The sequence below is a fragment of the Rhinolophus ferrumequinum genome, chromosome 5 (genome assembly GCF_004115265.2).
Source record: "Rhinolophus ferrumequinum isolate MPI-CBG mRhiFer1 chromosome 5, mRhiFer1_v1.p, whole genome shotgun sequence".
NCBI classification, from domain to species: Eukaryota; Metazoa; Chordata; class Mammalia; order Chiroptera; family Rhinolophidae; genus Rhinolophus; species Rhinolophus ferrumequinum.
In genome coordinates, this window is record NC_046288.1 from 69,152,249 (window position 1) to 69,171,111 (window position 18,863).

Genomic DNA, 18,863 nt, shown 5'->3' on the forward strand with positions numbered 1-18,863 from the left:
AAATGACTAAAGAAAAAAAGAGAGACATTACTTAAAAATTAAAGGATCAATCCACCAGAAAAATACAATAATCCTAATTGTGTACACATCTAATAACAGAGCCTCAAAATAGAGGCAGTAAAATCTGATGGAGGTGGTGAAAAAAATATATATATATATATATTTTATATAATATATAAAATATATAAAAAGCATATATATATATATATGTTTGTGTGTGTATATATATATGGACAAATCCACAATTACAACCGGAAACTAACACCCCTTAGCAACTGAAAGAATAGAAAAATCATCAACAATACAGAATAACTACATAACAAAATGAACAAATCGGATCCAATTGATATATATAGAATCTTCCAAAATAGCAGAATGCACTTTTTTTTCAAGTACTTGTGAAACATTCCCTAAGATAAATCATATCCTAGGCCATAAAAAAGATTTAAAAGAAATGAAGTCATACAGAGTGTGTTCTCTGATCATAATGGGATCAAAGTAAAAGCCAGTAAGAGAAATAGAACGGGGGCATTTCTAAAAAGATGGAAATTAAACACACTTCTAAATAACCTACGGGTAAAGACGTCTCAAAGGGAATAAAAAGTACATAGAACTGAAACTAAACTGAAAACACACATATCAACACATGTAGGATGCAGTTAAATCAATTCTGAGAAGGAAACAAGGAAATTTATACGACAAAATACTTAAACTAGAAATGAAGAAAAGATTCAAATCAATAACCTAAGTTAACATCCAAAGAAACTAAAAACAGTAAAATTAAACCAAAGCAAGCAGAATAAAGGAAATAATGAAAATAAATTCAGAATCTAATGTAATTACATATCAGAAAAAACAGGAAAACCAATTATACACAAGATGTTTCTTCAAAAAAATCTATAAAATTGATAAAACTCTAGGGAGACTGACAAAAACACTGTGGAAAAAATGGAGAAGACACTAATACACAAATCACCAATATCAGAACTGATAAAGGGGGTATCAGTACAGGCATTTCTAATCCCACAGCCATTAGAAAAATAATAAGGGAATACTAGGAATACATGCATGCTCATAATTTCAACAACTTAGAAGAAATTCCTTGAAAATCACAAACTCCCCAAGCTCAATCAAGATGAAATAGTCTGAATATTCCTGTTAACTATTAAAATTATTGCATATTTACTTTAAAAGTTCCAGTTAGAACAAATCTCCGGATCAAAATGGTTTTGCTGGATAACATAATGATTAATGAAGAATTAATACCAATTCTACACAGTCTCTTCTAGAAAACAGAAAATGAGGGAAGATTTCCCAACTCATTGTACAAAGCTAAGATTACACTGATAGCACAAACAGTCAAAGATGTACAGCAACAATCAAATGAAATACAAGTACAGACCAATATCTATCAAGAACTTAGACACAAATATTGTTAAAAAATATTGAAAATACAATTCAGCAATATAAAAAGAGAATTTTACACCATGACCAACTGAGGTTTATTTCCAGTTAGGCAAAGATAATTAAATATTTGAAAAATCAATCTATTCAATCCATAAGATCAATAAGTTAAAAAACAAAATACATATCAGCTCATGTCAGTAAAAGCATTTAACAAAATTCAATACCCATTACGATAAATATGCTCAGCATTTTTTATACCATTATAGGGGAATTTTCTTAACTTGATAAAGAATATCTGTATATAACCTACAGATAACATTGTAGTTCATGGTGAAAGACAATGTTTTCCCTCTAGAATCGAGAATAAGGCAAGGAAGTTTGCTCTTCCACTCTTATTCACATAATACTGGCAGTTCTAGCCACGGCAATAATAGGCAAGAAGAGGAAATAGAAAACATACTGATTAGAAAGGAATAAACCATCTCCATTTGTAGATGACGTTATGGAAAAATAAAAAATCTAAAACAAATCAACTAAAACAAAAAGTCCTAAAATAATAAATAAGCTTAGAAAGTTTTCAGGATAAAGGTCAACACACTAAAATGTATTGCATTTCTACTTAATAACAATGAACATGTGGAAACTGAAATTAAAACACAAAACCATTTACAAGCACTCTAAAGAAAAATGAAATACATAGGTATGTTCTTAATAAAACATGTATAATATCTGTATGCTGAAAATTAGAGTATGTTAGTGAAAGAAATCAAAGAAAATCTAAATAAAAGAAAGGCATAGTGTAGTCATAGATGGGAAAATCCAACATTAAAAAAAAAAGGTGCCAATTTTCTCAGAACTGGTCTATGATTTAAAGCAAGTCTTATCAATATCCCAGACAGATTATTTTGTAGTGATAGAAAAGTTTATTCTAAAATTTCCATGGAAAAGCACAGGCCTCAAAATATCTAAAATTATCTAGACAGGGAAGAATGAAATGGAAAGAATCACTCTACCCAATCTTAAGGCTTATTACTAGAAAGCTGCAGGAATCAACAGAGTTGGTATTGCCAGAGAAATAGAAACACATATCAATGAAACAGAACAGGAAACGCAGAAATGGACCCACAGAAATATGTCAAACTGATTTTTGACAGAGGTGCAAAACCAATGCAAAGGAGAGACAGACTTTTCATCGTGTGATGCTGGAGTAGTTACACATCCATAGACAAAAAAATAATAATGTTAACTTAAACATCACACGTCATCCAAAAATCAACTAAAAGTGTATCAGAGACTTAAACTGAAAATATGAAGCTTTAATATTTTTATTTAAAAACATAGGAGACAATGTTTAGGATTTAGAGCTAGGCAAAGGATTACACAATAATTTGGATGAGTTCCCAGATAAGTACCGTGTTTCCCTGAAAGTAAGACCTAGGAGGACAATCAGCTTTAGTACGTCTTTTGGAGCAAAAATAAGACCCGGCCTTATTTTACTATAAGATTGGGTCTCATTTTACTTATAATAAAATAAGACCGGGTATAATATAATATAACATAATACAATATAATATAATATAATACCCAGTCTTCTTTTACTATAAGACCTGGGTCTTATATTAATTTTTGCTCCAAAAGACGCATTAGAGCTGATTGTCCGGCTAGGTCTTATTTTCGGAGAAACACGGTATATGTGTTGCTGGAGAGAGATATATGTGATTATGAAAGAGCAAAAAGAAGGATAACTGTGGTGATGGAACTGACCAGTATCTAGATTACAGTAGCAAATACATGAACCTACACATTTAACAAAATTGTTTAGAACCAAGTACACACACAAACGAGTACAAGAAAAACTGAGGAAATGAGAACACATACCGTAGGTTAACTGTATCAATGACAATACCCTAATTCTGGTGTTATACAATAGTTTCACAAAGTGTATGTAGGTAAAGTGCATATAAGATTATTCTGTATTATTTCTTACTGTCGCGTGTGAATCTACCATTACCTCAATAAAATTTTCAATTAAAAGTAATTACAAGTTTGCAAAATGACCTCTATGAGCATTTTCATTACAGCATTTCTGGTTTTGAAGTTCTGACTATGGAGAGATATGATGTTATGAGAAATTATTATTCCTTAGCCTGTGATACTAAACAAAGGAGTCATTTTAAATTGTGGGGAATGGCTGTAAATTCATGAGGAGAGTTATCAGGCAATCATATGAGACCGCTAGCTCTGAGGTTTTCCAAGAATCTTGAAAACACTCTCTCCTAAATGGTTAAACTAGTATTTCTTAACAGATATACAAGGGAATGTTAATAATACAAGATATAAATAGGTATTAAGATAACTTTTTCATTGCGCAATTGTATGCTGAATTATTAAAGTTAAACCTTTCTTTAATCCAGACATTTACAGACTCTAATGTTAGTGTTCATTTTGAAGTCCTTCAGAGGGAGAGATAAAATATAAATCCTAATAAATCGTGAGAGAGAGAGAGAGAGAGAGAGAGAGAGAGAGAGAGAGAGAGAGAGAGAGAGAGAGAGAGAGAGAAACATTTTTTGGACTGGTATTCTTTGGACTATATTTTTACAAGGGTTTGTTTAAATCAGAATGGACCAGCATAGTTTCTAAGGTAAATTTTACCATTATACTTTAATTATCCAAGTGATTGCCTTTATCTCTTGCCAGATACATAAAATATTTGTACTCATTCTTTTGTTTGTTTTGCGAAGATCTACAGAAAAAAAATATTTTTCCTCAATTAAAACAGCATTTACAAGAAATATTGTAAATACTTTTTCATTTATTTTTTCTCAGTACATAGATATTGTAGTTAGTAGGCTTTTTTGACATATTATGTAGGTCAACAACTAAACTCAAATATAATCTTATTTTTTGACACAATCCAAAAAAGGGAAACTCATAGTATACTATGTCCTAGGTATTATTTTTCTACTTCTGCTTGCTCTTATATTTTTATTTAAATTTGATAACTCATGATATTAAAATGCCTTTGTGATATGGAGCAATTCACTAAAACCATGATTCCCAAAGGTCATCTTGCTCCAAGTACATTGTTATTTATTCTTATTTTACTGCAGTGATTTGACTTAGCATAATGCTGATCTGACTCTATTTTGGACGCTGACTTTTATTGTGGAGTGTGTCAGCTTATTCCTGAAATGGTTATACATTAAGCCCCTCTCAGATATTCACTGTCCTAATCTGTGGTCTCTTTTCAGGCAACGCTTCCATTGAGAGCAATGGCCCTGACTTAGCTCTTTAGGTGTCTCACCAATCAGGATGCAAGTTACATTTCTAGTGGAATGAACTATTCAAGCAACCACATTCCCATGAAGACAGCAAAGCTGAAGGCTCATTAATACTCAGGCCTGCTGGGGACGAGGGGCTTCTCTTAAGTAAGCACATTTAATCTTATCTTTTTTTATGAGCACACTTTACCAGTGACCCAAGCCAAGTGCTTTCATGTGGCTTTCTATTTTAGGGCTCAAAAGTTGCTATTCAGAGATAAAGTGTTCATTTTCCTCTAGAAATTATTTGCTTCTCATTTGCTTCTTTGTCCTGAACATTCGATCATTGCATATACATACACAAGCTAACATTACTGATATGGCACAGAACTTAGGGACAAGTTTGTAACTTGTGTTCAATGTTGAAGTCTATTCCCCCAACCCCCAAACAAGTAATAAATTTCTCATTAGTCTTCCTGGGAAATAGTCTCAGGATTTCTTATTCTGGAAGTTTCCTTCCATATTGGGAAAAATCGTATTATTAAGCTACATTATTTTATTTTCCCCTGTTAATCCCTTGTTCTTCAGAACTCAATATTGATTACTAGCTTTGCTTCCCCTTTACAAATAATCAATATGAATAATCAGAATGTTTATTCCTCCATCAGGTAAAAATGAACTATCATCAAATGCTCACGATATGCTTGGAGTAATCTAAGTTAATGTAGGTTAATTTCCAGTATGTGAAAAGTTTACTTCAGGATTGTTTGGAAAACACCTCCAAGAGTAGGTAGTAATCATCTGGATGGAAACTGAGCTACAATGTGCGGCTATGTGGCTTTGTATTGAGGAAGAGGGCCACACATCGAGGTTACTGCAAAGAAAGTGTGGTATTAAGTATGAGTCCCAACTTGAAAGTCACAAGAACAGGTACACTAAATTTCAGGCATTGATTTGTCAATGAGCTGGGATTTTTTTCCAGGGGAGGAACTCTATGTTGATTGTTCCAGAGTGAGTACCAGTAAGATTTTATGCAATCATTCTCCCAAACAATTCTAGGAAGCCTGCACGCACCTATCATTTCTATTGGGTTCCTAACATTTACAACCCACTTCTATGGCTTTGATTTTTCTTAGCCTTCATAACAATCCATGAGCAAAGCAGTATATGTGCTACTACTCCCATTTTTAAAATGAAGAAATTCAAATGTTCTGTCATTGTCACATACCCAGTTAAGTAAGAGAGGCAACTCACCCATCGTTCGCCTTTAATAATTTTCTGTTCCTCAATCCTGATATAGTATGAAGTCAATGATTTTTTTTTTCCTCTGTAAACCTGCTTTCTGCATCTTATTTAAATTAGAAGAGGATAGGGGTGATGGATCCTTCTAGCAGTGTTTGAAAATTTTAGGTGGAAAGAGGTTACAAGATGGGAAAAGGAGAATACGGGTATGTATCAAAACACCTTATGAAATGGAGGAGTAGCTATCAGACATCGATTTGATGAAAAAAATCAGGGACTGCAATGTAAAGTGGAAAATCTGAAGGAAGGGGGGGATTTAAAGCAAACTGGAAAACTCCAGGAGGGATGCAGAAGCTTTTAATGCCAGAGAGAAACTAACAAACCAATTAAGGAAAATAAATCGTAACTTTAATGTGCTGGCCATTTATCTGTTGTCTTACAGCTTCAAATTTGCCCTCTAATTACATTTGCCATCACTCTATTATATTGTGGCTGACTATGCAAACTGGTTCTTCTCTTGTTAGCTGTCACCTCATTATATCCATCCAAAAGGAGATTCAGCCTCTTCTACTCTATTTAGCCAATAGGTATAGAGATTAAAAACAAAGCAAAAGAGAGAAGGAACTGTCCTCTCTTACTTCGTATGCTGTTCCTGCCAGGATCCCCTAGGAGCAGCAACACTTCATCCCAGCAGCGACAATTTGCGAAAGCATCATCAGTTGGTTCCAGCCTCCAGCATCCTTCAGCACTTCCAGAACCAGCCACGTGACATTCCCTCAGCAGTACCAGCAGTAACTAGATAACACTTTCTCACTAGAGTTCTGAGCCCCAGCCATGTAGGTCTGTTCCTCCCAGCTTTTATGTTCTGTGAATCCCAATCTCATCTCTCTTTTCTCCATCCCTAGACATGAGAGCTGTTTCATGCAGTTATTATCTGTGAGCTACTTGGTGTTCCAGGCATTCAGGCCTCTAATATCTGTAACTATAACAAGTTCCCTGCATTAAATGGTCTCTGTTGAAATAACTAAAATTGCTTTAACTTGCCTACTTGATCCTGACAAAAACAAGGATATTTCAAGAAAAGGCAATACAAATATAAAAATAAAATTCTGGGGTATATAAAAGTTTTCCTCAACTGGTATATTCCTATTTCTGGGCATTGTGAGTTATGCTTGTTCTTACTTCAGACTGAGAATGTTTTCTCTTTTGTGAGTATATCAGTGAAAGAAATGGAATTTACAAATTAGGCCAAAGCCACCTGTTTGTTTGTTGGTCTTAATCTTCTATTTGGATGTAGAAGCATAGTACAATATTGCCAGAATATAGCCTTTGAATGTTTGGAAATGGGGATCATTTGGGGCTGACGTCTAGTTGGCATGCATTTGCCTGTGTTTGTATCTCGTTGTATATCTAATGTCATTTTTGTAAAACCATACGTAATTTAAGTAGGTGTGCATTAGAAAAACACATGCACAAAATTTGGAATATAACAGTAAACCTTATAGTACAATGCAGTTTTTTTTTTTTTCAAAATTCTTTATCACTATTTGTTGCAAATATTAAAATCATTGCTATAGTGATGCTAAAATTACACTACATGTTTCCAAAAAACTGAGTCAAATGCTCTTAGGTAATTAATTTTAGTCATATTCTGAAACATCAAGATTTCAACAATTTAAAAAGCATTTGTGGGCATGGAAACATGAACTTAATTAAAACTGGATTAAAGTAATTAACCTAAAACATATTGTACTACTGAGTGTTTGATTTAGAATACTTGGGAAGAAAAATAACATTTTTCATAACCATTTTAGGTTTTAATCTAATGGAAGGGTTTAGGTTTTATAATGGATCTATACATGCACTAATGTGTCAGATGACTGTCGTCATGAGGAAAAGATGGTTATGAAGAAGACTTCCATTAAATGAAATGCCAGTTTTCTTGTGGGAATTCACAGATCTGAACATTTTATGAATATTGTTTATTGTCTTTGCTTAACCATAGCATCCAGGAGATTTGTGAATAACCAGTATCATTCTTCATTTCATCCTTTATATTTCATCTCAATAGAGTAGGATTTGTGTTACGTTAATGAGGGATATCACAGCATGATGAAGCACAAAAATAAAATATGGGTTAGAGTAGGATAGCTAAAACATATATGGTAATGATACAGTCGTTTCTGCATTTTAATAACCAGTGTTTTTTGCAGCAATGAATTCCATAAGTGCATACACAGTATTCACTGAATACATTTTAGATTGTCTAAAAGTTTTTAAATCGAAAGTTTGTGTTTTTTGGCTTTTTTGATTGTTTTATCTGTAGGGATATTTACCATATGGTAGGCTCAACCTCGGACAATTTAAAAGGATGCACTGGAGATATCTTGCTGTCTTGCTACCACACCCACATTAAAAATTCTTACAGTAAAAATATCATCCTCTCTAGGTCTCAATACCTGTGATTTGAAGGGTTTGCTTCCCACCCTAGCTCAAAGGCAGTGTGGAGGCTTTATAATGGTGTTTACTTGGTTATGCTGAACTACATTTCTCAGAATTGTTTTTATTGTATGTTTCTAGATAGAGTGGAAACACGGAGGATTTCTGGGAGATTTGGAAGGCAGAAATAAAGCAACAGCCATTCTGTAGCCCATTATATCGTTGCTGATCTGCAGATTCACCCTTTAGGTGAAAACAATTTTGGGTTTGCAACCGCTCAAACATTTGCTGGACTCTTCTACTGTTTCTCTGACTCCTGGGCGTGTGTGTCTTTACCTCAGTGAGGGTGACCCCTAGCTTCTACATAAACCCATACAGCAGACATGTTGGTTCATTTTGCTGGGCATACAAGTGGGCCTGCTGTGGAAAGTTATTTTCATCAGGTGCCAATCGTGATCAGACACCACCTGAGTAGCAGAAGTCAAAGGCTGAAAATATAACTATTGGTGGGGACTGGGGTGAGGGTTGGAGGTTGCTGTTGTTTGCTTTCTTTTGTACTGGGGTTCAAATGGCACCGGAGTTTCATCCATTTCCCTGTCAATCACAATAACGTCCTCCCCTTAGTTCTCTTCACTTTCCCAGAAACTCCACCTCTTAGTGTTCTAACCAGGCTTTGTCACAGCTCTCAGATCTTGATCACTAGCAGGTTGCACCCTCCTAGCTTTGCCAAACCGCACGCTAAGGTCTGCATCTTATTATCCTGCTCTCACACCTTGTCTGCCAGCCCCAAGCAAGCAGAGTAACAGACACCCACAAGTCCTCCTCTAGCCTCAGCTCTTCTTCCAACTTTCTAACTCGGGCTTCATCCTCTACTCGGGCATCAGTAACACGCCGTACCGCCCACAAGACAGACCAGCCCACTGCGCAAGCGTGTTTCCCCTCATTGCCACAGAACTCTCTGCTCAATTCCTTAAACAAGCATATGGAACCATCCGGTGCTATTGGGGCATTTTGGGGGCGTCCCCATACTTAATGCGGCATTCCCGAAGCATGACATACAGGCCACCCCTCCCCACAAGGAGGTCCACGGGCAACTCCGGATTGCCCTCATTTCCCTTGCAGTTGCCTCTTTCCCCGGGACCATTTCTTTGGTCTCCTGGCTGGCTCACGAATTCTTGGTTCACAAACTGGCCCCATACACGGAGGGCAAGGGGAGACGGAGGAGAGGCAGGCGTCTCCACACGGGTAGGTGGCAGCTTAATAAGCAGGAAGCTGACTTACGATGCTTGTCTGGGTACCCTCAAGAGTAAATCTCCACACCTGCCCCCCAGAATCTTAAAAGTTTATATAGAGGCCTTACCTGGGTTCAGTTGTATACTGTCCAGGCTGTCTCAACGACACATTGCTCTTTCAAGTCTGTGTCCTGGAAAACGCCTCTGGCTGTAGGAAAAGGGAGTAGCGCGTACCTGCCAGGGCCAGGGGAGTGAGTGGGAGCCTCAGGTTGCCGGGATCTAGTTCGGCCAACCGGAAGTTACGTTCTCTCATTAACCTCCTTCAGTAAAACACCAGAGGCAATTAGGACTGACACCGGTTTCAGTCTCTCCTCCTGAACTTTCAGTTTGTGTTTGTATGTTCTAGCCTTCTCTACACATTCATTTTACCTCCCTCACTGCTTGGCCTCTGATCTCAAGCTCATCATCAGCAGATGTGAAAACAACAGCTTTACAGATACTGCTTAGTTTACTCCAACAACTGTACAAAGTCAAATCCCTAATCCCCCATACATTGTAACCTCTGGGTTATGCAGTTATGTTTCTCTGATTGAACCCTGAATGGTGTAGAACACATAACCCAGGCCATAGCCAGTAATCCCAGTCCATTTTGCTTGCCACCATGGCAATTTGCTCAGGAATTAGAGCTTGACTCAATTAGTTCAGTTTCATGCCAATACTTCATGCATTAATTAATACTTTCTTACCCTCTATGCTGAGACTTTCTATTAACACACCTAAAAAATTTCCCAGTGGTCTGAGAGCGTATTTCTTATATCTCACAATTCCTTGAGGAGTGATTATTATGCCCATTGTACTCATGAGACATTCGGTAACTGAAGCTTGAAAAAAGTAATTTTTCCAAGGTCACATAACCAGTTCTAGTGGGAGTTTGATTTCAACACATGTCCATTTGATTTCCGAGCCATTTTGTATTTTGCATGATTAATTAAGAGGTAGGCAGGTAATTATCATAATGATCCATTGCTTTCAGGAAGCTCTTCTATAAATAAAATGGCAGCCATAATTTAAATATAATTTGGGAAAGTGTTGGACACCTTTAAAAAGCAACTGTATTCTATAGCATGTTACTTCCTTCTCTGATAGGGTCTTGGATTGCACTAAGCAATTATTAGTTTGAAGACATGGATTCTGGCCAGGTTCTCTGATTTGAGACTGGCCATGTTTTTTAAGTTTTTTTCTCTCTGCCTCACAGGCTATTGATCCTTTGAGGGGGAAATGGTTGATCTGAGTTTTCAGCAGATTAAGTAAATTGACCAGTTATTTATTGGCATTGGAGAGAAATACCCTCAGAGCTCCTTTTGTTCATATGGGTCTTATTTACAGAATTTGATTTGTGTTTTTATTTGCATAATGTTATGTGAACATTTAGTTCCACATTAAAATATCATTTGCACATAATTTCTTACACTAGAGATTTCATTTAAATTTGCATCAAATCTTACAATCTGTGTGAAGTACATCCCTCAGGACTTACAAGGAAGTAGATGGTGTATCTATATATTTCACATTGGATTTAAGACAAATGCTACAAACTTTAGAGAAAGTTTGTTATTAGTATTATTTAATAACTGTTGCAGAATTTCACAGACCATTTTTTTCTTTCTTATAATGGAAACCTAGTCACAACTGGCATTTTGGAAGGTGCTGTAGACACAAAGAAAATTCAGTTTCTGCATTTGCTGTTGAGGGTAGAAGGAGAGAAAGCAATAAAACAAATATGAACACAAATATTAGTGGCCTGCGCAAAGTGTTCTTAAAGCACAGGGTCAGGTTGCTTAACTAGGCTTATGCTGAGCAGGAAGTGGTAGGGAAAATGCCATTTGTGCTGAATCTTGACTTGAGAGGAGCTAACCAGACAAGAGAGAGGAGAGGAAAGTATTCCAAGTAGAAGAAATAACATATGCAAAAGTTCAAAGGTGTGAGAATAATATGGAATAAAGGGGGCAGATAATGGCATTGGAAAGTTATTATAAAGGGAAAAGAGGAAACAAATAATAGAGTTGTGTATCGTAAGCCAAGAAATCTATTTATGCAACAGAAGGTCATTGTGGCATTTTAAGGATGGGAATGGCATAATCAGGGAAACCACCTAAGAGAAAGGAAGAGGATGGGTCGGAGAGAAAGAAAATAGGAAATCAGGAGGCCAGTTGTGAGATTGTGGCAATAGTCCAGATCTAACATGATCAGAGACTGAAATAAGGTTGTGGAGGATGTATACTGACATTCAGGATTTTCCAAGAGATTTGTAAGTATATGTACAAAATAAAAGAAATCTCTTGGCATGAGATTGGAAAGTATTGTGTAAATAAAGCCCCAAATCACAATTTTAAAATAAATAATAACAAGTGTTTATAACGTGCTTACTAGGGGAACCAAGAACTATTTTCAGGGCATCCCTGTGTAACTCAATTAATTCTCAGAATAACTAACTATAAGATATACATTGTTATTATCTCAATTTTTACAGATAGCAGATGAGTCACAAAGGTTAAGTAACCTGCCCAGTGTTACCTAGCTAGCCTGATGGAGCTGGAATTTGAAACTAGGTTGTTTGTTCCATACTTTCCACCTCATGCACTACACTAACAGCGAAGGTTCCTTGAGTACTTTCTATTTGTCAGACACTATAATAAGCACTTGAATTATTACAACAATCCTGTGACTTAGCTGCTTTACTTGTTCCCATTTTACATATGAAAAAATTACAAATTAGTGTCTCAGCAAAATAACAAACAAAATAATTTAAAAAACAAATAAAATAATCAAATTAGCCTCTGAGCAAAATAACACAAATGTGAAGTGAGGGAACCAGGATTCATTGACATATCTGTCTCATTCCAAATCAGTTCCCTTATTCACAACATCATGGATTTCTACCCAGAAAACTGCTATATGCTATGCACTATGCCAGATGTTTGACATACAGTGAGTTATTAAATAGAGCGCTTGACGCCAACTAGCTTATCATCTAGTAAGAATCATGAACATTTTAGTACACTGTTGTATATGTGATAATATAAGAAAATATGAATCTTGTTAGAAAGAAAAATAAAAAGGAATACATTAAAAACATCAAAGCCTTGCTTACATTTTTGTTCAGGATTCATGCATTCATAAACATGAATTTTCTTTGTGATTCTCCTGATATATAAGTTGTAAAATGTCCATCAGAGCCAGAGAAAAGCAATTTTTCTTTAAATTATTTGCAAAACTTTCCTCCTGCCTTGACATAACTATCGTTTCCTCAATTCAATTCAAAGATACTTGTGGGCACCCAATTTGATATTGAAGTTTCAAAATATAGATGGTATTCTTAAGAACTCGCAGCCTTAATCAAGCAGCTATTTCTTATATTTATATTGAATCAGCTTTAAGAATAGCATAAATTCTTCAACGTATTAAAAAAGGAAAGAGTACAGTCTTGTTAAGAGAATTTGGAACAAGAGAGGATGTAACTTTCAACGTAGCCTCCTATTATAATATCATGAGATTATTTCAGTATGAGTAATGGGAAAGGTTTTCTGTTTGCTTGTTGTTTGTTTTTTAGATGGAAAGAACAGTGTGCATAATGATACAGAGGAAACAAAAACTGGATTATTCTCAGGAAACAAAAAACATTTTATTGTGCTAGTATATGAGGAAAATAAAGGGGGTAATGGGAGATGAAAAGGCCATGAAATAGGAAGAGCGGAAGAGCACAGTGGCTACAAGGCTGAGTGATTTGTACGTCCTTTGGTAAGAAAGACATTGGAAGATCTCAAGCAGGCAGTAGTTCTGACATGCTTATGGGCACAGGGTTTACATTTATTATCCATGTCATTACCATTTTTTAATATAAACTTTTTGAGGGTCTACTACATGCAAGGTGATACAAACAGGTCATTCGCCCTTATAATACACAATGTAGTTGTTAAGTCAAGAAACAAATCTTTTAGAAGAATAATGATATAATGGTTTACAGAAGTTCCAAACAATCAGACAAATTCTTAACAAATTATCACAATGCTGCTGCTGAAAACAATTAATTCAGAAATATTGACTATTTATATCATCAAAGCATAAACAACTGTATTTGCTTCCCTTCTCTTTGGCCATGACTGTGTGATCCATTACAATTGCTTATGACAGTTTATTTTATTTCTTTTCAGCTGCTTCAGAAACCCAGCTCTAGGCAATTAATTACACACACCATTCTGTGAGGGAGATGAGTGACAAAGATGATCAAAATTGAGAAAGTGACTATATCCAGAACTGTCCACTACGATACACATAACTCCACTTTGTACTTCCTCACATAGTTTGGTTTGGTAGAATTCAATGAAAACAGATGTGAAATTTCATTGTTTAAAAGTTTGTTTTAATACTGCATAGAAATACCTTTGCAAATGCTATATTCATTTATTTACATATATTCATGCCTTACATTGGGAATACAGCAATGAACAAAGTAGACAAAAATCCATGATGTCATGGAGCTTTAGCTTACATTTTAGTGGAAGGGAGAGGCAGACAATACACAAACTTTACATGTATATGTACATTAATGTGTGTGTGAATATCTATCATCTATCTATCTATCTATCTATCTATCCATCCATCCATCTATTAGGGTTCACCAGAGAAACACAATAGGATATAAGAGACTTACTATAGAGAACTGGCATACACGATTATGGAGGCTGTCAAGACCCAAGAACTTCTGGGTGAACTGGCAAGCTGGAGAGACAGGAAAGCCAATGGTGTAGTTCCAGTTGTAAGGCCAGCAGGTTCAAGACCCATGAAAAGCTGAGGTTTCAGTTCAACTTCAAAAACAGGAAAAAAACAATGTTCCAATTTGAAGGCAGTCAGGCAGGAGGAATTCTCTCTTACCTGGGGAAGGGTCACACTTTTTTGTTCTATTCAGGTTTTCAACTAACTAGATGAATCCCACCCATTTAGGGAGGGCAATCTACTATACTCAGCCTACCTACTAAATGTTAATCTCATCCAAAACCACCCACACAGACAGACACATACAAAATAACGTGGGGCCATATATCAAGTTGACACATAAAATTATCCATCACACTATCTATCTATTCATCTATCTATATTGTTCAGTACTAAAGGAAACTAAAAGGTTCAGTACTAAGGGAAATAAGAAACTAGGAAATGGAGATTGGAAATAGTGGATCTGTTGACAGTTACTTTTTTTTTTAATATGGTTGACATGAATGCCTTACAGGAAAGGTGATGTTAGAATAAAGATATGAAGTGTGGTGGTGAGGGCATAAGCTGTCAATACATCTGGGAGAACTTCCATGTACAAGGAACAGTAAGAACAAAGTGCTGAAGCAGGAGTCACCATGAAATGTGGCAGGAACATCAAGAAAACCAGTGTGGTGGTAGCAGGGTCTGTAACAGGGAGACAGCCAATAAATTTTAAAATTTACATGAGTCCTATGCCATCTTTAATTTGTTTATCTTAAAATCATGAAGGTGAAGCTAAAATTTAGTCATGCTTAGTAAATAGTTTAATTATTTGCCAAAATAATCCTGTGCTTATCTCAGAGAATTGACTACATATTTAGAAAGACATGAGAGCTAAAAATGTGCAGCAACCAAGCAGGATTTGTCCCAGGTATGCAAGGCTGGCTCAACATTCGAAAAGCAATTAACGTAATCCATCACATCAATGGGCTGAGAAAGAAATAGCACATGATCCTATCAATAGATTCAGAAAAAGCGTTTGACAAAATCCAACACCTACCTATTCATGCTAAAACTCTCTGTAAACTAGGAATAGAGGAGAACTTCATCAAACAGATAAGATAGCCACAAAACAAAAACAAAACAAAACAAAACAAAAAACAGCTAACATATTACTTAATGGTGAGAAACTTGAAACTTTCCCTCTAAGATCAGATACAAGGCAAGGACATCCCTTCCCACTATTCTTTTTCAGCATTGTACTAAAGCTTCTAGCTAATGCAGTAAGGAAATAAAAGGTATAAAAATGGGGAAGAATGAAATAAAACTGTCTTTGTTCACAGATAACATGACTGTATACGTAGAATATCTGAAATAATTGACAACAAATCTACTGGAACTAATGACCTATTATAGCAAGGTTGTGGGATATGAGGTTAATATACAAAAGTGAATCACTAGCCTACATACTATTTGAAATTAAAAACACAATACCATTTACATTAGCACCCTAAAAGGTGAAATACTTAGGTATAAATCTAACAAAATATGTACAAGAACTATATGAGAAAAACTACAAAATTTTGATGAATGAAAGCAAAGAAGAACTAAATGAATAGAGAGATGTTCAATGTTCATGGACAGGAAGACTCAATACTGTCAATATGTCAGTTCTTCACTTTGATCTATAGATTCAATGCAATCCCTATCAAAACAGCAAGAAGTCATTTTGTGGATATGAACAAATTGATTCTAAAGTTACATGAGAAAAAAATAATTGCAGAATAGCCAATACAAGAGCCGTCTGTTTGAAAGAGAAGAATAAAGTTAGATGACTGAAATTACCCATGTTCAATGTTTGCAAAACAGTGTGGTATTAGTGAAAGAATAGACAAATAGATCAACAGAACATAACAGCCCCAAAAAGACCCACATAAGTATAGTCAACTGATATGTAATAAAGGAGAAAAGGCAGTATAACAGAGCAAAGATAGTCTTTTCAACAAATGGTGCTGGGACAACTGGACATTCACTTGCAAAAAAGTGAATCTAGAAACAGGCCTTACCCCTTCCACAAAAGTAACTCAAAATCAACTAAAGACATAAATGTAAAATACAAAACTATAAAATTCCTAGAAGATAACATAGGAGAAAATCTAGATGATGTTGGATGTGGTGATGATTTTTAGATACTACATCAAAGGCATGATCCATGAAAGAAACAATTGATAACCCAGGTAGCATTGAATTTAAAACTTGTGTTCTGTGAAAGACAAGGTCAAGAAAATGAAAAGACAAGCCACAGTGTGAGAGAAAATATTTGTGAAAGACATACCTGATAAAGGAATGTTATCCAGGATATACAAAGACCTCTTAAAACTCAACAATAAGAAAATAAACAATGAAATTAGAAGAATCAGCCAAAGACTTAACAGACACTTCACTAAAGAAGATATACAGATGGCAAACAAGCATATGAAAAGATGCTTACAACATACGTCATCAGGTAAATGCAAATTAAAACACTAATGAGATATTATCACTCACCTGTTAGAAAGACAAAAGTTCAGAACACTCACAACATCAAATGCTGTAAGGATGTGGAGCAACAGGAACTCTTATTCATTGCTGATGGGGATGCAAAGTGGTACAGCCACTTTGGATGACAGTTTGGCAAGTTCTTACAAAATTAAACATACTTTCACTATACAATTCAGCAATGACTCTTGGTATTTAAGCAAACGAATTGAAAATGGATGTCCACCCAAAAAACACGGCACATGGATGTTTATAGCAGCTTTGTTAATAATTGCCAAAATTTGGAAGCAACCAAGATGTTCCATTAAGAGAATGGATAAATAATTGGTGGTATATCCAGACAGTGGAGTATTATTCAGCACTGAAAAAATGAGCTAATAAGCCATGAAAAGACACGGAGGAATCTTAAATGCATGTTACTAAAAGAAAAAAGCCAAGCTGCATAGGCTACCTACTGTATGATCCCAACTACATGACATTCTGGAAAAGGCACACCCATGGAGACAGTAAAAGATCAGTGTTGTCAGGGGTTGAGGAGCAAGGAAAGGATGAATAGACAGAGCATCTTGAATTTTTAGGGCAGTGAAAATACTCTGTATGACACCATAATTATAGGTACATGTCATTATCCATTTGTACAAACCCACAGAATGTACAAAAACAAGAGTAGACTCCAAGGTAAACTACGGACTTTGCATAATTATTATATATCAATATAGGTTCATCGGTTGTAACAAATGTACCCACTCTGGTGGGGATGTTGATAAGGAGGGAGGCTATGCTGACGGGACATGTGGAAAATCTCTGTACCTTTCCCACAATTGTGCTGTTAATTTAAGTTGCTCCAAAAAATACAGTCTTTTTAAAAAGATTTAAACATGTACAGCAATATGTGAGAAGAGAGTTGATTGTTGATACTTTTTTCCCCCCCAATCTAATGTCAAGCTTGCTGTTTCATCCCTAATGTGGCATGGAATAAATGTGGCTGTGCCCAGCAGGGGACCTGAGGGTTCTCTGTCTGCTATGTTGTTATGCTCTGCAGGGATATTTAAAACCATTCATACAGCTCTAAATCTCTGAGCATTTTCATATTGCTTTGTGACTCCATTTGGAATATAAATATCAATGACCTTTTCAGAATCAAATGAAGAAAACTTTTCAGTGAAATTGTCCCTTGCTTGTAACTAAAAAATAAGCAGTAGTCTCTGTTGTAGGAAGCCTACTCCTACTGATTTTCTTGAGCACACGCATTATTTTCAATAGACTAGTAAACTCAAATGGTGGTGGTGGTTGGGGAGGAGTGTCTGCCTACTTCACAGTGATTCTTTCAGGAGCCATAGGTTATCAACCCCAGCCACTTTTAGAAACTATTCCTTGTACCCTAGAACAGTGAAGAGGGCCTGAAAGCAAGCTGTCTTCTGATTGTCTTACCCCACCTACACAGCCATAGTAAGTTATTCATTGGTAGGAATCCTCCCAAGACAAACCAATTTGTGTTCTTTCTCTCCATTTTATTGTACTGAAGCTTGGACAGTACTGTCTTCTCATTCTGATTGTGAGGCTCTGAAAATCGGAGAGCAGGCCACTTTCCTATGAAGAAGTCTCTCCAAAGTGGACAGGAATAAAGTTCACAGTTAAAAGAGAAAGAGAGAATAAGAATTTATTTGAAGATTATTGGAAAGATAACCCAGAATCAGGGGCTTAAACACCAGAATCAGGGGCTTAAACATCACTTCTCTCTCTTTCTCTGGCTAATGTTTGTCAGAATTACCTTTCAGTAATATGTGACCAAGGAGTATCATTGTAATACATCAGCTTATAAAGGTGTTAAGTCTTCCCACCTCTTCTAACGACTTAGTAAGGGGGTGGCTATGGTACAGGTGCTAGGGCACATTTTACTCAGTTTTATTTCCTTTCTTATACATATCACATGAAACAACCAAGCTCTTTATCCATGTATTTTATAAGTGTGAATAATACATCTAATAATTTT